Here is a 22,482-nt window from a genome sequence, read left to right on the forward strand (position 1 = left end):
GATCTAGGTCTCTCTGCCAAGACTCTGGGGGTCATATGTGATGCACATAACATCGCTAATGATGCTGTTTCTGGAACTGAACCTACTATGGGATGAAGATGGTCTATAAGCAAACAAAGATGGCAGACACTTCCAGTGAGCATGGATGCCGGCTATACAGTCGGTGGTAGTCAGTAGGTATTGTGGGTTACATGGTGTTGTTACATGGCATGGGTAAACCTCATATAATGAAAAGATCAGACTGGGCATACCTGAAGACATTCCTTCCTGGCAGAGCTTTATGGGACCAGCAGGCTGATTGATTACACATGGCCCAGCACAGTTTCAGTAGGCAGCTGTTTGCAAACCCACATGCACACATTACAAATGGCATGCAGATGTGCTTGGAAAGAGAGTATACATAAGTTATAGTAAAATAAAGCAACTTTCTCCTCTTCCTTTCACAAGGTCTTAGTTTGTACGCTGTAAGGTATTAAATAATAATAATAATAATAATTTTATTTATATAGCGCTCTTTCTCCAACAGGACTCAAGGCGCTTTACAGACATCAAAAACAATGCACATGATACAGAGGATTTGAGTAATACAGCAATAGATAAGCCACACAGACATAAAAGAAAACCTTAAGCACACAGAAAGCATAATGCAGGATTGGTGTAGGCATTTTGGGTAATACTTCCAAGGGTTGTGTATTCCACCCTCACAAGGTACTAGGTGCGGCAGCCATCTTGGGCGCTCAGCGTTGGATTACCCAAGGTGGAATAGTCCACCCCTAGAAGAGATGACACAAAACGGGGGTGATTTCAGAGTCCTACAGTTTAGAGTAGGATTCCAACAAAACCACAAGGTCCATGTATTTTTCATCCCATCCACAAGTGTACCATATGGGGCAGCCATGTTGGGTGCACTTTGAAGGTTACACTGTGGTAGGTGAGCCATACAAGGGCCAAGTTCATATATGGGAAAACTGATGCTTATGTAGTAGTATGATGTACCCTGCATGTAGGGCACAATGGCAAGGTGTGCAATCAGTGGAGGTAAACATTACAGGAAAAACACATGGTGGGGTTAAGCGTGCAATAAAAAAAAAAAACACAATAGCAGGTAATTAGTGGCAGAAGTAAAATTGGGATAACATTATTTTGATCAGATCTTAGTACGGGTGGGTAGGAGAATGTGGGTGGCATACTCAGTATTGGTGGTATACTGCATTGGGGGAGGCATCCTTAAGGGCTGCAGGTAATCAGTGCTCAGATGTACAGTATATTTGCATTAATGCTTGGAATACACACGTGTTCAGCTCATAAAATAGCAACAAAATCCCCCCCTGGTTATCATCAAGCTTCACCATAAAGGCTTGCACATTGTATGCATCCATATACATGTAAGCCACAGAAAAATGGGCATACATAGTACAAGAATGGATGCAGCTATTGCACTCAGCCTGCCTGATCTTCACAAAAAAAATAGCTGAGGCAGCTGTTCTTCCCCCTTCATCTGAGCGTCAGCCTGCGTTCCTGCTGCAGAGAATTACAGTCATCTGCCAGCTGTGCTCATGGAAGAGATCAGGTCCCATGGCAGCTTAAACAGATACGTGTGGAGAGACGGAGTGTCTATATGGGCTGTGGGACCAGATTTCATCTGCAGTTCTGGTTTTTACATCAGAAAGTTCTAAGACACATGAATCAAACTTCTATTGATAAATATATTTTTAAATACTCAAATGTGTCGGGTTATTCACTGTGTTCTACAGAACTAAAAGAGCTTTATAGCTACCACAGTGCAACGTTTCCCTGCAAGCTGCTCTTCCAAAACTCTATTGCAGGGATGGTTAGGGGTTGAAACAAAAGATGAATGTGCATCAGCACGTTATAATGTATACATTGTAATTAGTAATAGTGCTAGTTCATCATATGGCCAATAGTGTGTTTATGCGTATAACATTATTGTCACAGTACTGTAAGTGAAACATGAATACTATATATCGACAGTGGTATGAGTGTGCGTGTAGCTGCAGATGCACCTACACATCAGTGACAGAATAGAACAGTAGTGTACAGCAGAAGCTTTGTCAGCACTGCCAGCCCTAGGAAATGCCTTTTGCCATAGTGATTGATGTGAATGACATATATTCTCTGTATAGTGCTGCACAGTATGTGTGTCCCATACTTGTCAATGTTAAATCTTCTGCCTATGGGCGTATTAAGAGAGGACAGGGCACGTATGCAGTCTCCGCCTGGGCCTCCTCTTTTCTAGCTGGCAGCACATTAGTGAGTACTAGGAGAGTCTGATGCTGTGCCATAGTCTACTGCATGTGCGCAGGTCTCTGGGGATATAGCGCAGTGGACGTCTTGCTGGCAATTTTGTACTGTGCATGCGTGAAATGCAGAGTGAATGTCCGCCGCACCATTTTCACAGTGATTTGTGTAGCACTGCCAAAGAAACGGGGGCAGGGCCACAACTGTGCGAAGAGCCCTGGGGTGGCACCGCCACTGCCCCACAGCATGTGACTTGCAGGGTGCCTGAAATGGCACTCTGCATCCAGTAGTGCTATTGCAGAGTCGCCCTGCAGCCTGTGGAGTTAAGGACACTCCAGGCAGAGCTCTGCTTACCAGGGGTGACATCATGATATTATTGGTTTAGAGGACAGGGTGCATTGCCGCTCTATTACGGTGTTGGCGCAGGGTGTGTGGTGTGGGCCTCCCTGAACCCAATATAGATACTCCACTGCTTCTGCCTCAGGCAAATTGTGATGCCCCCTCCCTGACCCATGATGCAATGTTGGGAAGTGAAGCATTGCATGGGATAGGGGGGCTATGATGATGCAATTTGCAGAGAATATTTCCCAGAACTGAAGGTAGTAGTGACAGTTAGGGGGGCAGTTCTTTTTTTTTTACCCCACGGTCACCACTAGGAGGCATAAAATAGAGCAATTCAATTGTTGCTCCGCTTAGACGCCCGGTAGCCACGAGGATGACATTTCTTCTCGCAGCCTCCTGAGGAGAGAGCAGAAATATGTACTGTCAGCAATTTGGGAGTTCAGACACTCAAAGCAGGACTTTAGATAGGTTTAGCCTTTTTACGCAGCAAACCCTGTCTGTTTGGGCGTGATTATGCATGGCCGCCCAAACATTAATTGAATCCTGACTGTTGTTTGGGTGTCTAAACAGTCCTGTTTAGATGGGAGTTTTAGACACCCAAAACAATTGAATTTCCACCTTAAGAGTTAGACATAAACGGAACTTGCATTTTTCCCTGCAGTCTGCTTATTTTTCAACTACCCCACATACATACTCATTTTGGACTTACTCCTAAAATGTATGTGTATGGTGCTTTGATGGGACGCCTAAGTGGCAGAGTATAGTAAGGGAGTGTTCATGCAAAACGTGGCCAAAGCGACCGCTAGAGAGAAGAAAGTACGCCTGTATCACTTGTGAGTGTTTAAAAAACACAAAATAAGAATTGATGGAGATGACAATTGTCAGCTGTGTTTAATAAAAAATGACTTTGTACTTGTACTTGATTTAATTTCCTTTCCTACGGTGATTGCGACTTTCCTGTATACATAGCTCCATACATCCACAATTATGAACTTGGGACTCCTGACAAAAAACAGGACTGTCCTGTGAAAATCGGTACAATCTGAAGATATGTGTATATTCATAATACGGTCTAGTTATACTATGTATTAACTGCGTGCTGTGTTTTTAGCATTTACTACTACTACTGTGTACCCATATATCCTGGCATAAACCAGGTGTACAGTGTTTATCACTGTGCAGTCTAGGAGTAAAGCAGGCACATATGTTTCCATAGCAGAGCTGGACTTATTTGTATGTGCATATGATCGGCTCTGCTTAGTAAGCAAATTGACCCTTTTTCTGAGACTTAAAGGGCCCTACACACTGAAAGATTTCACTGAAAGATATGAACGATCTCGTTCATTAATGAATGAGATGTCGTTCATATCTTTCAGTGTGTAGGCACCAACGATGAATGATGCGCGGCCCCACGCTCGTTCATCATTGGTGCAGGCTCGTTCATACCCGCAGGCCAATATGGACAATCTCATTCATATTAGAATGCACGGCTATGGAGCCGGGTGACGGGGAAGTGAGGAAACCCCAACCCCGCGGCCGGTTCGTCCGGCCGTCGGACAGCTCGGCGGCCAGTCGCCGAGTGTGTAGGGCCCATTATTTTACACTTGTGTATTAGATGCAATCTCTGGGGCTAAATCAGGTTGGATCACAATACACGATCCAACCGCAAAAACTACTAAGAGAATGCGGGTGCATGCGATTGCCTCTGCCTGTCAATCGGAGGGGAGGGGTGGCAACGCTCCATTTCCAAGATGGGGCGTTGCGGAGGTGGCGACCGAGAAACGGGGACGGTGCCATTCAAACGGTGGGTTGGACAGGGGGGTGATCGGGGTGGCTGCTTGACGTCATACGCAGCCGTTGCAATCAGAAAAATGATGGCGGGCATCCACAAATGTGGCTACCTCATTTTTTGCATCACTTGCCACAGGTTATATTCCCGCTTGGTTGGTGGCGTGGATCCACCAGCCGAGTGGAAATACCCAGCGGTGGTCGGGATTCTGTCCAGAGGTATTTCACCGTCTGACGGGACTCTGGTGTCGGTCTCCCGAACGCCGGGATCCCGACAGACGGTATTTTAACTCCATCCCCTATAACCTAACCTAAGTTTATCCTTTAAGAAAAGAAAAAAAAAATTTTTGGGAAGAAAATGTAGGGTTCACTTTTACTGACACCTGCTTTTTCCTTATCAATTGGTGCAACTGAGACTTATTTTTGACTGAAAGTAAATTTGCTGACAACTGCCAATCCTTATCATGCTGATCTTGCTTGAATCATAACCCAAAGTCTAGATTTCGCTTGAGGAGAGAAAATAAATGAGACTGGCCTGCTAGGAATAGCTGGCTGAGCATCATGGAAGATGTAGTTCAGCATCGACAAGACTGCCAATTGTTTTTCATTCCTGACCTAGAAAGTGGTTACAATGAATTTTGCTTTGATTTGGGGAAGGCAAAGAGTGAAGGAGCTGCCAAATTCTGACTGGTGCTGCCATCTAGTGGAGCAACTGGGCAATGTACAGTAGATGCTTACCAATGAGTTTATGTTGATAATGCAGTGAATCTTGCCAGAATATAAAATACTATGCCTAAACCTTGGATTAAATGCTAATACTTCGCAGTCTCACATAAATTAAATGCAGAGGTTGTGAAAAGAGTATACCATAGCTAAATGTTTACACCATTCCAGTATTTAAAGAGAACGGGTCCAAGATATGAAATATAATCTTCTCCGAATCCTGTAGATTCCTATGTATTCAGTTACTGGACTCAAGATCATTTAAAGGCAAAAAACAATATTGTTTGGTTAGTAGAAAATCCTACAGTTTGGGAGATGCTATACTGTATAGTGCTGAGCTTAAACCAGCTGCACACAGTGGTGGTCATTCCGAGTTGATCGCTCGCTAGCTGCTTTTAGCAGCATTGCAAACGCTAGGCCGCCGCCCTCTGGGAGTGTATCTTACCTTAGCAAAATAGCGAACGAAAGATTAGCAGAACTGCTACAAATAATTTGCTGCAGTTTCTGAGTAGCTCCAGACCTACTCCTAGACTGCAATCACCTCAGTCCGTTTAGTTCCTGGTTTGACGTCACAAACACGCCCTGCGTTCGGCCAGCCACTCCCCCGTTTCTCCAGCCACTCCTGCGTTTTTACCTGGCACGCCTGCGTTTTTTAGCACAATCCCTGAAAACGGCCAGTTTCCGCCCAGAAACACCCACTTCCTGTCAATCACACTCCGATCACTCGAGCGATGAAAAAACGTCGCTCGAGCTTGTGTAAATCTACAAAGTTTTGTGTGAAAGTACTTAGCGCATGCACGCTGCGTACCATGCGCATGCGCATTTTTGCCATTTTTTTACTTAATCGCTGCACTGCGAAAATCGGCAGCAAACGAACAACTCGGAATGACCACCAGTATTCACAGTGTAGTCCAGTTTGGTTGTTTTCTAGAAAACTGGCCCAAATTTCATAGCATGTATGTCCCCACATGAATTTCCTTATGTAAAGGAGCTACAAACAGTGAGTTTACTGTATATTAATACTAGTACCTGAGCCTCATAGCTAATCACTAGCGCTGGCCATCGACCTTTTATGATTATGAATCATCAATGGTTTATGGCTGATGTAGAATACTTTTGCCATCGATGGGGGAGAACCAGATGGTTTCCCTCCATCAATGGCACAACATAACCAAATTAGCTCTGCCCCCAACAACCCCGCCTCCAGGTTCTGATTGGCTTACAGGCCAGTCAGTCAAAGAAAAAGGATGACCACCATATTGGTGAACCCATCAATGGTCATCCATTGCAGAGTAGGCTGCCATCAATGGCCACTTACAATATCACCATCGATGGCAACCATTAATGGTGATCACACCGATGGCAATCCCTACTAATGACGAAGGACAATAGCTTGCAACATATTTGCCAACTCTCTATAATGTCAGGGAGACTCTCTAAAATAGTAGCAATCTCCCTGCCCCTCGCTCTGAATAACCTCACCCCCTCTCTGCTGGTTTGTTCTGCCCCACCCCCATATTTACATAATTCCCAGCAGCCCGGCGGGTTCTGCTCCTTCCAGTTAGGTATGTCCAGTCTTCCTAGGAGTGTGAGCCATTGGGACGAGCTCCCTGGCTCCCATTATACATGCATGCTAGAGACTGGACAGAGGGGGTAATTCCAAGTTGATCGCAGCAGGAAATTTTTTAGCAGTTGGCCAAAACCATGTGCACTGCAGGGGAGGCAGATTTAACATGTGCAGAGAGAGTTAGATTTGGGTGTGGTGTGTTTAATCTGCAATCTAGATTGCAGTGTAAAAATAAAGCAGCCAGTATTTACCCTGCACAGAAACAAAATAACCCACCCAAATCTAACTCTCTATGCAAATGTTATATCTGCCCCCCCCCCCTGCAGTGCACATGGTTTTGCCCAACTGCTAAAAAAATTCCTGCTGCGATCAACTTGGAATTACCCCCAGAGCTTAGAGAATTATTATATAGTAAAGAAACATTTTAGCAGTGTTTTTATGTCTAATATTGAATATGTCTGTTGCAAATAAAATAAATGGGTAAAATCATGGGTGCAAGAAGGAAATTAGTGTGTGTCACTGCCTGGTGTAATCCAAATACATATGCTACTGTCGCTGAACATCTTAAGATAGCTAATGCCTTGTGTAAGGTCAAAGTTGTGTCTTTTATAATGAAAGCAAACTGGGGAAATTGGGGCATTTTCCAACAATTTCCATCTTAATGTTAGAGATGCTCATATTACAGAAGTTCCAAACAGTGGGAGTACAGCGTTGGTTCTGTCTTGTGATACTTCATCTACATTTTCATGAAAGCGAAAACTGTTGTGGAAAGTGGATTTATTTTAGTGGGCAGTATCTTAAAGGGGGGTGCAAACTTGTATTTTCTGCTTTGTTCATATATTGATTGGGTAGAAGGAAAACAAGAAAAGACCCAATATATTGGCAGTCACATTTTTGGGGTAGACAACTTTCAGATGTAGAGACTAAACAGCCTGGAGTTAGTGTTCCTCCCATCTGCCGCTGTCAGACCATTCGTTTAATATTCCCGGAAGTTTTGTAATCAGGTCACCCTCACATCATTCCAGCTGCAACATGTAATAGTGCTTAAGGGCCCTAATTTTCATTTGTTTCCATTACTGTTTGCAAGTGCTTGCTTTTACATCAGTATCTGCTGACTGGTGTTTTACATACTCCTAAATGTAATATTTACTTATATTACATATAAAAATAAATATAGGAAAGCATAACTCACCCTGTGCGTCATTGACATATTCAGGGTAATTTAATTGTGGGTGAATTAACGTGGCAGATGCCACACTTTATGGCAACGGGATTAGCACAAAAGTGTTTACTACCTCATAGGGTAATGAGCACTTTTGTGCAAACCAGGCATTTGGCCGGCTGGGCGAAGGGTATGGGATGAGCTGTTGTTGCTGCCATTTAAATACAGCGGCAACGGCACTTTGCACCCTTCGCCAGCAATTGAATCCCCCATTGTCTGTTTGATTCTAATTCATACAGCTGTGTCCACACCCCCCAAATCATGCCAAACAGCCCCATTTGGACTTTGTAACTGATACCCCTGTCAGACATGCTCCAAATTTCCGGGATTGTGCACATGAACGCGCATCATCCTGGGAATTTGGCGCGTCTGAAAGGTCCCTACCCGGAAACACATTCCCGGATTGCCGACCCTGCAATGAGCAGGGTTTTTCCCGGAATTTAAGTCCCGGGAAGACAACCCGGCTTAGGTCTGAAAGGTGCGACCCGGGAATTTGCTCCCGGGTCACACCTACATGCCTCTGACTGGCGCTGGACCACTGGAAGGGGCGGGGCTGCCTGGAGGGGGCGTGCGCTGGCTGCTGTAGTCCGTTCTGCATTGAAGTTGTAGAAGCAGCCGGCGCAGCCTAACAGAGAGGCGGCCTGTTGTGGTGAGTGTGTGAGAGTGTGTGTATGAATTTGGCATGTGTGTGTATATTACATGTATGTGTGTGTTTGAGTGTGACGTGTATGTGTAAGATGTGTGAGTGTAAGACCAGGCTTATGTCTGAAAGGGGTCGACCCGGGAATTTCCCAGGTCTCAGGTTTAGTGTGAAAGGGGTCTCCAGCAAAAACCTGGGATTTTTCAGAGATGAACAATCCGGGACTGAGCAGGGAAATTCCTGGGTCGTATGTCTGAGAGGGGTATTATACTCCTTTCAGACTACATGCTGGGAATTTAACAGGTCTAGCAAGGCGGCAAATTCCTGGGTCTCAGCCCCGAGCCTGGTAAGGAGCAGGGTTGGGGACCCGGGAAATCACCCCAGGTAGAATGCTTTCACACACACAAAATGTCCGTGTGGAATCGTGTTCACAGGCAAAAAACAGGGATTTTTGTGCTAGCGTGAAAGTGAGTCACACCAAGCGTCTCACCAGAGACATTTTCCCAAAATCTGCATCTTATTCGTATCCCTAATGCAACAAAAGTGCAGTGCGTGGGGGAAACACACTGACTGCTGTGACTACTGTGTACAACTAAGTGGTTAATCTGGGTGCAGAAGGCAGGAGACAGAGGGGGTCATTCAGAACTGATCGCTGCGGCAATCAGGTCCAAACTGCGCATGCATATGCACCGCAATGCGCAGGCGTGTCGGACAGCTACAAAGGATCCAATCGCACGGGCGTTCGCAAGGTGATTGTCAGGAAGAGGCCGTTAGTGGGTGGCAATTTACCGTTTACAGGGTGTGTCCAGAAAAATGCAGCGTTTTCAGGGAGGTGTGTGACATCAGCAGGATTCAATTACACTGGAAGTGTAAGTCCTGGGCTGCGCAGAGACTGCACAAACGGATTTTTAGCAGCTCTGCTACACATAGGAACGCACACTTACACAGCAAAAATACACTCCCCCTGTAGGCGGCGACTATCTGATCACAGGACAGCAAACAACGCAGCCCAGCGATCAGATCTGAATTACCCCCAAAGTTCCGCTGCAAGTGACTGCACTATGCCTCATTATGCTTAATCTGAGATAAAAGTACGGATCTAGTGTGCCTGGTGAGCAACTTTTTCTTTGTGGCATACGATGCGAATAAGACACAAAAATTCAGGAAAAAAGTACTTATAGTACGGGAATCGCTGCGTGTGGCAGAGCGTCTCAGTCACACCAAGCACAGCTGGAGCCTCTGAAGCACTCTAATGCCGCCAACCCTCTTATCACTCCAGAACAACCTAACTTCCCGAGAGTCAGGAGAGTGGGGAGGCATGACTTATCGCTAATCATTTAGTAGAATGCAGTAACAGTGTTTTAATAAAAGGCTGAACATTTTGGACAAAACATTCCCAGTTAAAGATTGAGGCCCACGTTCAGAGTTGATCGCTCGCTAGCTTTTTTGTTTTGCAGTCGTGTGATCGCATAGTCGCCGCCCACTGGGGACTGTATTTTAGCTGTGCAAGTGTGAGAACACATGTGCAGCCGAGCGGTACAAAAAAAGTTTGTGCAGTTTCTGAGTAGTCCACGACTTACTCAGCCGCTGCGATCACTTCAGCCTGTCCGGAACCGGAATTGACGTCAGAAACCCTCCCTGCAAACGACTGGACATGCCTTCATTTTCCAAACACTCCCAGATAACGGTCAGTCGACACCCACAGACGCCTTCTTCCTATCAATCTCCTTGCGAACTTCTGTGCTAACGGATTCTTCATACAATCCATCGCTGGGCAGCTATCTGCTTTGTACCCGTTCGACATGCCTGCGCATTGCAGTGCATACACATGAGCAGTTTTGACCTGATCGCAGTGGTGCAAAAAACGCTAGCGAACGATCAGGTCTGAATGACCCCCTTAGTCATACGGTGACTACCATCTCTAACTGAGGACTCAATAGTCATCCATATTATTCTAGACCCATGTGTGGTTAAACTGTATCCAGACCTGTCCACATGAAATGTGGTTTTCCGGCTTACTAATTCTAGGCATACACGCTACAATTATCTGTCTGTGCCGCTCAATAGCGGCAGATTGCCCAGATAATTATTCAGTGTATGTTGGCAATTGTTTTACGACATTATCGTTTGGTCATGCTGTATTGATACATTTTTAGTTGAAAGTCGTCTGCAGCGGGCAGTGTATGCTTTACCGCAGCCCAACAACAGACATTTTCCCTGTTCCTTCACAAGGAGTGCAGATATTGTGGCCTATAAAATGTGAGGTATTTCACAGTGTATAGGCCCCCATCCACTACTGAGACTTAATAAATCAGATAAGGATGTGGGTTCTCGCGCCCTCACAGAATTCAATGGTATTGAAAATTAATGTTTATTAAACATAACAGTGTAACAAAGATGGAATGCACAATCAATATGATAACAAAATAGCAGTGTGCAGTAAACCACTTAAAAATGGTTACTGTAACTGAATTAAATATGGTTATATTGTGTTGCCAGTCTCTAAAAGATTAGCCCAGGAGTGATTAGAGTCTGTGTGCTGAGGAAAAAAAACTGCAATAAGTGATAACTGTAACAATAGTATGGATAATGTTATTAAAGTTCAGTCCCACAAATTATGAACGAATGGATCATAATTGAATGGGGGCCTTCAGTCCACAATATCTGCAGGGCCTGAGGCTGCCAGATAAAATGCCTGTCGGTCTAAAGGCCAATATACACGAGAGAACCGCTCAGCACACATCTCTCCCGCCGCTCAGCACAGCGCGATGTGTGCTGAGCGTGCGGGGGGAGACGGGGGCGCTCATTCCACCCAGCGGGTGAAATGAGCGACGTGCTAGATTGGCCTAGATTTGCATGCAGGCCAATCTAGCACCAGCGATAGCGATGAGTGGGGCTGCGCATCGCTATCGCTGTAGGAGGTGCACACAAGTGATCTGTGCTTAAAATCTAAGCAATCTAGTCAGATTGCTTAGATTTTAAGCATGGATCTCTCCGTGAGTACTCACCTTAAATCTAGAAGGGAGCGTGCTATAAGAGCTTTACCACTGACCTTTCAGATTTGCTTGGGACAGATCAGCTGAAATCACAGATAAGAAAGAAACAACTTGTAAACGTGGCAGTGAGATAACAAAATTCACAAAGTGACTGCTCTTATATTATTTATTATTTATTTATTACCAGTTAATTATATAGCGCACACATATTCCGTAGCGCTTTACATAGAATATTTGGCCCTTCACATCATCCCCTGCCCCAGTGGAGCTTACCATCTATGGGGGTCATTCCGAGTTGTTCGCTCTGTATTTTTTTCTCGCAACGGAGCGATTAGTCGCTAATGCGCATGCGCAATGCCCGCAGTGCGACTGCGCCAAGTAAATTTGCTATGCAGTTAGGTATTTTACTCACGGCATTACAAGGTTTTTTCTTCGTTCTGGTGATCGTAATGTGATTGACAGGAAGTGGGTGTTTCTGGGCGGAAACAAGCCGTTTTATGGGTGTGTGCGAAAAAAACGCTACCGTTTCTGGGAAAAACGCGGGAGTGGCTGGAGAAACGGAGGAGTGTCTGGGCGAACGCTGGGTGTGTTTGTGACGTCAAACCAGGAACGACAAGCACTGAACTGATCGCAGATGCCGAGTAAGTGTGGAGCTACTCAGAAACTGCTAAGAAGTGTCTATTCGCTATTTTGCTAATCTTTCGTTCGCAATTTTGATAAGCTAAGATTCACTCCCAGTAGGCGGCGGCTTAGCGTGTGCAAAGCTGCTAAAAGCAGCTTGCGAGCGAACAACTCGGAATGAGGGCCTATATTTTCTACCACATGTACACATTCACACTAGGGTTAATTTTGTTGGGAGCCAATTAACCTACCAGTATATTTATGGATTGTGGGAGGAAACCGGAGGAAACCCATGCAAGTACGGGAAGAATATACAAACTCCACACAGTTAGAACCATGGTGGGAATTGAACCCATGACCTCAGTGCTGTGAGGCAGTAATGCTACCCATTACACCATCCTTACTGCCCCGGTATTGAGCTTGGAATGCAGACCGATAGATGATGAGTTTATCCACATGGATTCATATCATAAAGAGCAACAGTTTTTAAGAACACAGGATGATATTATTATTATCATTATTCTTTATTTATATGGTGCCACAAGGGTTCCGCAGCACCCAATTACAGAATACATAAACAAATAACCAAAACAGTGACTTACAGTTGAAGATAATATAGGACAAGTACAGGGTAACTAAACACAACTGCATTAGCAGATGACACTGAACTAAGTGCAGACAGAGAGGGGGGGGGGGGGGGTGCTTTTTAAAAACAACCCCCCCTGTGTATGCTGTTTGTTTGTGACCCCCCCCCCCCCCTTTTCTAGCACCTGATATATAATTATCTCCAGGAATGATTGAGCAGCTGTCACTGTTTGTCTGCATGTGTGAGAAGGCATTCAATGGGAGCAGCATTTGGAAGGCATGCTGTTCCTTGTAGTGCTAATGGGAGATCCTGGGGGTGGCTCCCAGGTATGCTAGCCCTCTGCCTGGAAGCATTTTAGTAGGAGACTTTATCATGAGGCCATACTGTAGTCAAATCACATGGCCCTACGTGGGCACTGCCATTATGTTGTAGTGTTAGGACTGCTGATATCGGAGAAGCCTTGACGCGGCCAGCAGCTAAACATGTCTTTGCAAACGCATGTGAGCGATTTCTCTGAAATTCTATTACCAGATAGGTTCAGGTATGGTTACACGTAAATTTTTTAGTGTGCTGGGGAGATGCCAGAGGGAAAAAGCACCCCCCTCTGTCTGCTGTTTGTTTGTGACCCTTCCCCTTTTCTATCACTTGATATATAATTATCTCCAGGAATGACTGAGCAGCTACCACTGTTTGTCGACACTGAACTAAGGTGGCAGAAAACAGCAGGATTTGGTGCAGTTGAAGATTATTACAGTAAGAAAAGGATAAGTACATGAGGGAAGATGGCCCTACTTGTGAGAGCTTACATTCTAAAGGGGAGGAACAGACAGATAGGGGTGACACAGGCGGGGTACACAGAGAGCGTGGAACAGAGGGTTAGGATGAGATTTGGCTGGGTATGGTAAAGAAGTGTGTTTTGAGACACCGTTTGAAGTTTTGTAGAGAGGTGGAGAGTCTGAGGGGAAGAGGTAGAGAATTTTAGAAAAGGTAGCAGCACATGTAAAATCTTCGAGGTAGGAGTGGGAGGAAGTAACCAGTAGGCAGGAGAGTTGTAGCAGAGCGAAGAGGAAGGGTGGGAGTGTAAAGGGAGATAAGGTCAGAGATGTAAATTGGAGAGGAGTGTATGAGGGCTTTGTAAGTGAGTGTGAGAGGCTTAAATTGGATTCTGAAAAAGAGAAGGGAAGCCAGTGAAGGGTTTGTAGGAGAAGGGAGGATAAGAAAGGGCTTTTATGATAAGGAAATTTGTGTCCAAAAATGTCTGTCCCTTAGTATGATGGAAAATTTTATTTGGTGCTATCTCATAATGTAAGTTTTGGGGATAAATTTAATATGAATCAGGTTTGTCATCTATTATAAACCGCTGGTCATCGCTGTTGGATTGCTCTATAAAATTCCTGTATTTATTAAGCATCAGATTTGAGTGCTAATAGAACTCTGATTACCCCTTTCCTCTGATAGAAGCAGCCGTTAATCTGTACAGATCAGGATCAGTATGATCTGTGCAGTTTTCGTTAGCTTACAAATAATTGTTGTCTATGTTAAATAATCAATGGTCGGTCCTATGATCTATTGCTGTATAAAGCCGTGTTTGACTCCCATTTACCATCGGCTTTCCCTTTAGTAAATAGCAGATGTGCAAAATTGATGGAAAATTGCAGATAAAAAAGAAACAAGTAGATGCCTTTATGTCTCCTCCATGTTTTTGCATTATTTATGTGCTCATGACATAAATTTACTTTTGGCAGTTTCTGTTACTGTGCATGACCTCAAGGGGAAACAACTCAAGTTAAGACCATTATCCAAAGTAGAGTAAATATATAGCTTTAACAGTCCTCTGCTACAAACACTAAACTACATACTACTTGTCATCACGCTGGACGAGAGCTCAGATACACCAGTACGGATGTAAAAAGCAATGTTCCTTGTTCCAGAGTTTAATCCGTACAGTGGTGAGGTCATTTTTTGAGACAGTGCCAAGTAAAATATATAATAATGACTAAACTAATCACTGACATAAACCATTCAGAGCTAGCTCCTTCTCAGTGACGCTGAACACTTCTCAACTGTTTCCCACTGGGGTTTGAAAAATGAAATGCAGCCGATACTGTACCTCTTAACCCCCAGCGTTACTGGTATACACTTTGCTGGGGAATGTGTAGGAGAACTAACAGCAATTGTGTGATTAATTGGTAATTACAGCACTATTTGGCACAGTAACCTATACGTCAGTACCCATAGCTGTCCCCTGCAATATTAGGTCACACTTTGGAATCCAAACAGTTACACAAAAATTCTGTTGATGTAAGATAGTTAGAATTAAAGAACAACACAAATCCTAGCCAACCTGCCTTATGTATAAAGTACAAGGTATGGGGGTCTAGGGTTCAAGCAGCTGCAGTCTGGAGGCAAGTTTGTTACATGGCTTTATATTGCACATATTTTGTGGAGGAGGCTTTTTTATTATTATTATTATTATTATTATTATTATTATTACCATTATGATTCACATTTATGTATAGAGCACCAGTATTCTCTGCAGCACTTTACAGCTGTGAGTAAACACAGTTCTAAAACAAGACTGGATGTTGCTCACAAGCGTACACAATGTATAAGAAAATTAATTGATACATGAGGCTAAGTGCCTTTATACTGTATATTAGACAATGTGGATTACTTTAGGAAACTGGTAAGCTATATGACCCCAATACACAACTTTGTTGATTTTTGTGTCCAAAGGGTGTTTGGTTATGGCAGTAGAGTGAGGTTCTGCTTCAGTGGTGTGACTGGGGTGGTAATCCAGTACAATAGTTTAAGGAGGTTAAGAAGGTGAGGATTTAATAAGCTTGCCAAAAGGCGAAAGTTTCCAGAGAAAGCTTGTAGGTTTGGATCTTAGAGGAAGTTCTTGTACAATGGATGGAACTGCAGAGCTGAGGCAGCTGACAAAGTCCAAGTAAATGAGCATGAAAGGAGGTGCAGATCTCAGACAGATTAGGGGAGATGAGCTGAGACAAGGGAAGAGATGTATTTTGTGCAATTTTGTCAATGGCTTAGCAGATGCATTTTGTGCTGTATTCAGGACTATACAGACAACCAATGTAGAGACTGACAGAGCAGTGCATGCTGCTTTCTAAATACTGTATATTGTAGGACAGCAATAAGTGTATTTTAATAGTCAATGCAGATTATATATGCCTCATTTACAGTTAGCAGTTAATGATGGAAAAATGGCAGTAAAAGCAGGCTGTAGTTGTTAGTTAAAGCTGGGATGAGCGCAGGACAGGGAAAGGACCTAACCTGTGAGAGGATAGGGACAAGTGGACAGGTAATATATTGGGAGCAGGATAAAATAGAAACCTCCCCATCATTTGTGGCATCAAAGAGAAGATGTCAGAGGGAGCAGAACAGGTATTTGCTTGGGTAGAGGATACAATTTCATGCAGGATCTGGGCAGTCCCTTTTAAGAAGCAAGATCTTTCGCACTGATGATGGATGGAGGAGATAGTGTCGGGGAACTGAGAAGAGATTATTATAGATGTGTTTGGTGTTAGAAGCCTGAACGGAGATGAAAGCTGAAATAGGAGTGGTATCCGCATTAGGAGGGGGATCAATACTAGGGGGCCTATTTATCAAATAATATTTGCTGCATATCAGGTTTTTTTCGGGGGTGGGGGGAACTCACAAATATTAAGGACCCCCGAATGTATGAAGGAGGGACTGCAGCAGATATTTCTGTATCTGGCGCTGTCCTTCCATTTCTGTCAGCAGCTGTAGCCCCCATTGGTATCTATGAGAGTTGCAAAACTGGTAGCTTTACCATGCTCCAATGCAAAGCATTCCAGAGTTTGGCCCCAGGGACCTAACACCATTTGAAGATGCTGTTGGCCACTGTAGCCTAGGGACTATATCCCACAGAAATTACTGGGAGAGGGTTCCTCAGGACCATATTCATGGATAGCTGACCTTGCATGCACAGGACAACCTCAGCTCCCGAAGGAGAAGTGAAGTTATTGCTTTTGCAGTGACTTCACTTTTTTACGACTCACAGGGACTGCTTTGGAGGAGGAGAGATGGATTCACATAATCTTGTGCACAGAGCCTAGTCTCACTTTGCAACAGAGAGAAACTGCAGACACTGCTACTGTATGAACATGTCACAAGATCAAAATACTGAGATTGCACATTTCCTACAAATTACAGTACTGTATAACTGAATGCCTTTGTGTAAGACTAGAATGTATATTATAATAACAGTCCGTATCGTGATGGATATTTTAGTTTTTGTAAAAATATCCCAGCTATGTAGCATACTCGTCTACTCTCCAGCTGGGAGGCTCATGAAAACCGGATGTGCAAGTCTCCAGCCCAGCCACCACCTGTCCGCACCCCCTGCAACCACACACAACCTCCCACAGACAGGGGGGCCGATGATGTGGTTCGTGGTAAATCGCGTTAGGATGCTGCAATCACCCCCATTTTGTGTCATCTCTTCTAGGGGTGGACTATTCCACCCAGGGTAATCCTACGCAGTGCGCCCAAGATGGCTACCGCACCTGGTACACTGTGAGTGTGGAATACACAACCCGTGGAAGTTATTACCCAAAATGCCTACACCAATCTTGCATTATGATTACTATATAATCATAAATGTATAGTATATAAATACAATTATTATTATTATTATTATTATTATTATCATGGCACTGCCCCCTGTAATCTTGGCATTGTGTAGTGGGGATAGATCTGTGATGATGGGATTTCACGGACACGCCCCCACTTCATACCTATCTAGTATAACCCCCCTCAGTCACGCCTCCAGTATGCCATGCCACGCCCCCCGCTATGCTGAGCTGGCTGCTTCTTCCCGGAGGAGGGGGACAGAATATCGGCAAGTATGCTATGTATTAAGTGAAACTCGCAGGAACAGAGGCAGGGCATGCACATAGTGTCAGATACAGGAGTCATCCAGAGGCTGCTGGAGAGGGATCGGAAGATACCTTTCCTGTCAGATAGTCTCCTTAGGCATAATGGGGTTTACACCATCTGAGGATAGTGTAAACCATCGGGGCCAAACTCAGAAAACAAAGCTTTTCAAAAATTGGTATATTGGGGTTAGATCATAGTCCCCATTGATAATAATGAGGAGTGAGGTCTGCAGCGCTAATGAGCCTCCTGCAGGACATTTTTGTGAAATCTTCAGCATAAGCTGTTAGTACATAGCGCTGATACATAAACTGTAGTTTCTGCATCATTTTATGTCAAATTGTTTTGATAAATAGGACCCTAAATATGTATTACATGCATATTCATTTACAAGAGTTCTTAATAAGAACACTTAATTATTATTTCTACGAATTGCATTACCATATGGTAGTAAATCAGGCTTTACCTGCCCCTCAGAATCAGCCCCAGAATCACATATCCAGGACATTCCATTCTTGTTTATTATATAGAAAATTATTATATAGATATTTAAAAGTAATGCAATTAGCTTCCCATCATGTTTAGGGCCATGTCTAATATATTGTCTGCTTAGGCTTGTAGAAGAGGTCACTGTGACTGTTAGAGAGCGCTCATTTCCACTCTCCTGAGCGATGTCGTTTACTATATCGCCCAGTGTGTATGCTGCTGACGATGGCTGATGCGCGGCCCCGCAGGTCGTTAACGACCCGTAGTGTCGGACGTACATGCCGCTCAATTTGGACTCATCGTCCAAAGCTGCATTTACAGGCCGGCCACGGCATGACATCACTGTTCGATATCGCTAGTGTGTGTATGCCCGCCGTCCTCTCTTTGCAGAGAACAGATCTTATGGTAAGAGCTGTCCTTTGTGTAATTATTCATGTATATGGCATTAATAAATGCCGGTATGCATGTGAGTAGGGGTGGGATGTATCGTGTACAGTATGTGATACATGATACATCCTGCCCAGTGAGAGTTCTCTTCGTAATTAGGATACACCGACATAGCTCATGTGGATGAAACTATGGGGGTTATTCAGACCTTATCGCTGCTGTGCATTTTTGTATAGTGGGCGATCATGTCTGTACTGCACATGCGCATGCACTAACGTGTCGGACAACTGCACTGGGCATCGGTGCCTAGCGACGGGATGGTGCGAATAAAGCGATCGCAAGGTGACTGACAGGAAGAGGCCGTTTGTGGGTGGTAACTGACCGTTTTAGAGGAGTGTCCAGGAAAATGCAGGCGTTACCAAGCGTTTTCAGGGAGGGTGTGTGACGTCAGCTCCGGCCCCGATCAGCCTGTTCTCATCACACTGTACTGTAGGAGTAAGTCCTGGGCTGCGCACAGACTGCACACAGTGCTAAAATAATTTGATGGTGAGTGAGGTGCGAACGGATTTGCAGCTGTCTGCTGACTGCGGGACATTTGTAGCACAGCGAACACATGCGATCGCACAATTGCACGGGAGAATTTACACTCCCCTTGGACCAGGCATTTGGAGGGAGGGTGGGTTTCTGACATCAGCTTCGGCCCCAATCATCGCAGCGGCTGAGTAAGTCCTGGGCTGAGCAGAAGCTGCACAAACTGATGTTTGTGCAGTTCTACTACAAATGCGATCGCACACCTGCACACAGCTAATACCCTCCCCTTGTAGGTGGCGACTACCTGATATCAGGGATGCAAAAAACGCACCCTAGCAATCAGGTCTGAATTACCTCCCAGACCCATATCCTAGTGTATTACCCTCAGTTCATGGATACACTCACAATGGGAATGGGAATATACAGATGTAACTCCCAGCGCTGTTACACAAAGGACAGTATAGCAAATGGTATAAAAAAAGGTTATACATTTTTATTTTTCTTAAGAATATAAAACAGAGTCTATAAATGTCTAATTTCAATATCCAACGGAAAAAGATGAATTTGCAGGCAATATACTATATGTGAAGTATGATTAGTAAAAAATCAGTATGAATAAAATGTTCCTAAGAGGGTCAATGCACATTAGAATCTTATACGGTACTGTGCGGTACTGTATCTAGAAACAATGATCCTGACGAAGCCTGTGTTACAGGCGAAACGTGTCGAACGCCGAACAACGGATCGGATGCACGCTTTCAAACGCTGACCACCGTTGCTGATTCCAAGTGTCTGCCGGCAGACATCCGCCTTTTTATACATCTATACAAGACCCTGACAGCGGCCCACAGAGCACCAGTGAGACTTAGAAATAGCGGTGAGTGACTTTTGGAATTTATCCACATCAACTACTACTGCCTTGTCACTGCTTAAAGACTTTGCTGGAAAGACTGTTACCTTGTATCAAGGATTGGACACATAGAAACATTGTTTCTGGATACAGTACCGCACAGGAGTTCTTATTATCAAGCACCTACGTATTAGCTTAGTAGAATAAACCGCATGTGCGTCTCTACTAAGGCAACAAGATTATATGTTTGTTCAGTGTCTTTTATGTATGTATACCGGTATTAGGAACTTATATTGCATATGGTAAATACACCCCCTTTATACACGTATCAGATTCTAATATGCATTGACCCTCTTAGGAACATTTTATTCATACTGATTTTTTACTAATCATACTTCACATATAGCAGGCTTTTTCAACCAGTGTGCCGTGGCACACTAGTGTGCCGCGACCAGTTGCAAGGTGTGCCGCGGAGTCAGAGTCGCTGCCTGCACCTTCAGAGCTAACTGTGGCAGAGGCTCTTCTTAGAGGATCAGTCGTTCCCCGCCTGTGACCTATGCCTTGAAGACGAGGCAGTGTGACATCATAGGTCACGGCCGCCGCATCTCACCACCCAACCAGCCCACTTGCCTACATACACATCTTCCAGTTCCCGCCCGCATCCACAACTTTCCCTGTCCACCCACATCCAAACCTGCCCGACCGCCCGCTGCTCAGTATTTGCAGCACTCCACTATGAACAACCCCCGCCACTGAGGGACAGGGAGAAGGACAGCTGATAGGTAGGGGCTAATATTTGATATTTTATTTCTCCTGTGGGGAGCAAAAGGATTTATGGGGGGAACAATGTAAATAATTTATGTGGGGCACAAAAGCATTTATGTTGGGAGCAATGGGACTAATTCATATGGGGAGCAATAGGATTTATGTGGGGAGCAATGTGATTTATTTATGTGGGGAGCAATGTGATTGTTTTTTCTGTGTAGGCCAATGTATGTGTGGATTATTTTTATACTGTGAGGGCCAATGTGTGTGGGTTTTTTTCCCGTGCGGAAATGATGGTGTGCCTTAGCAATTTTAAAATATTGTTTGGTGTGCCGCAAGTAAAAAAAGGTTGAAAATCACTGACATATAGTATATTGCCTGCAAATTCATCTTTTTCCGTTTAATATTGAAATTAGACATTTATAGACTCTGTTTTATATTCTTAAGAAAAATAAAATTTATAACCTTTTTTATACCATTTGCTATACTGTCCTTTGTGTAACAGCGCTGGGAGTTACCACTTTTTCATAGATTCGATAGGGCTAGTGGAAGCCCACTTCTCCATAGCTGCTTTTTACACAGAAGGTTATAGCGCAGCCCTCATCCATATATATATTTTTAATATACAGATGTAGCCATGCTGATCTTTTCTGCTATGCAACATGCTGCCACATGGCTTGCTGTATGGTGTGCCAGGCTGCGACTGTTCGCGACGAATTAAATGAATTAATTAAGTGTTCGCCGGCTGCAAGTAATCGTAGCCTGGCATACCATGCAGCATCGCAGTAAGATGTGCATGACTACATCTGTAACAAAAAGAAGATGAGTGAAGGGTCACACTCACACTTACTTGAAAAACATGAAAGAAAACGTTCATCTGCAGTGTAAGGTGAGGTCTCATCTCAGTTCCCCTCTCTCACAGTGATACCATAAATTTGTACAGCCAAGGTGAATGATAAAAGTAGCACATTAATGCATTATCTCTTTACTTGTTACCAGCCCGAACAACATAACAGTAGCGTCAGCTCCGGCAGCTGTGCACGCCTGAACGGAGCGACACTTGAAATGCTCTGCTGTCAGGCGCCATCTAGTGGCCACCGGCATGAAAAACACTTGAATTCCCCCCCCCGAAACCCCCACCCCCCATCCGGAGAGGTGTGGAGCTGCGTTAGCCTTTTATTATATAGGATAAAGTTCATGTAAATAGAGAAAACATCTAAAAGTTCACTAAAAAGCAAGACGTAGTCCCGCAGTGCTTGTTTAGTGGTGGTGGGCGACCTTTTCTGTTAGTATGGTTTACCCCCAACAGAGGTGTGTCTGAGCCTGGTCAAAGTGTTCCTGTGATTCCAAGATTTGTACCTACAGTGTACAGCCTACACCTTTCTTCTGGCAGGGGCACATCAATAAACCAAAGTTATGAATTGTTTTAATTTTTTTTTTTAAGTTTTATATGTATTTATATATTTTTACTTTGATGATTGTTTGGCCAAGAGTACAATACTGAGCACTGGAATACAGATGGTCAGATGAGTAATTCTTTTGTGTGCTCTGGACAATCAGAAGAGGAGGCTGTTTTACATGGCAGCTCTCTTATTGTGAAAGTTTGCATATTATGGTTTAGGGTCACTCATTACCTCTGAGGCTGAAATTAGAGTCAATCAATACAAATCCTTCCTCAATGATGTCTTTCTCCCTATGTTGAATTTTTGTATTTTCCGAATTGGGAATGGGATTTTATTTTCGGCTAGCAATGCACACACCCACAGAACATGCTGGTTACTAATGAGCAGGAAAGGGAA

The 22,482-nt window shown here is 44.2% G+C and overlaps 1 protein-coding gene and 1 long non-coding RNA gene across 4 annotated transcripts in view; one reads left to right on the forward strand and one right to left on the reverse strand.

Moving 5' to 3' along the window:
• LOC134936803 (uncharacterized) overlaps positions 1-22,482 on the reverse strand; it is a 298,887-nt gene that overhangs the window by 275,623 nt on the left and 782 nt on the right. For all 3 annotated transcript variants that reach the window (XR_010180549.1, XR_010180548.1, XR_010180550.1), the window contains exon 2: positions 11,594-11,620. This is a non-coding gene — a long non-coding RNA (uncharacterized LOC134936803). The remainder of the gene's footprint in view (positions 1-11,593; positions 11,621-22,482) is intronic.
• Positions 1-22,482, forward strand: part of ANTXR1 (ANTXR cell adhesion molecule 1) — a 254,065-nt gene that overhangs the window by 1,112 nt on the left and 230,471 nt on the right. The window lies entirely within an intron of this gene.

The sequence above is a fragment of the Pseudophryne corroboree genome, chromosome 6 (assembly GCF_028390025.1).
Source record: "Pseudophryne corroboree isolate aPseCor3 chromosome 6, aPseCor3.hap2, whole genome shotgun sequence".
NCBI lineage: Eukaryota > Metazoa > Chordata > Amphibia > Anura > Myobatrachidae > Pseudophryne > Pseudophryne corroboree.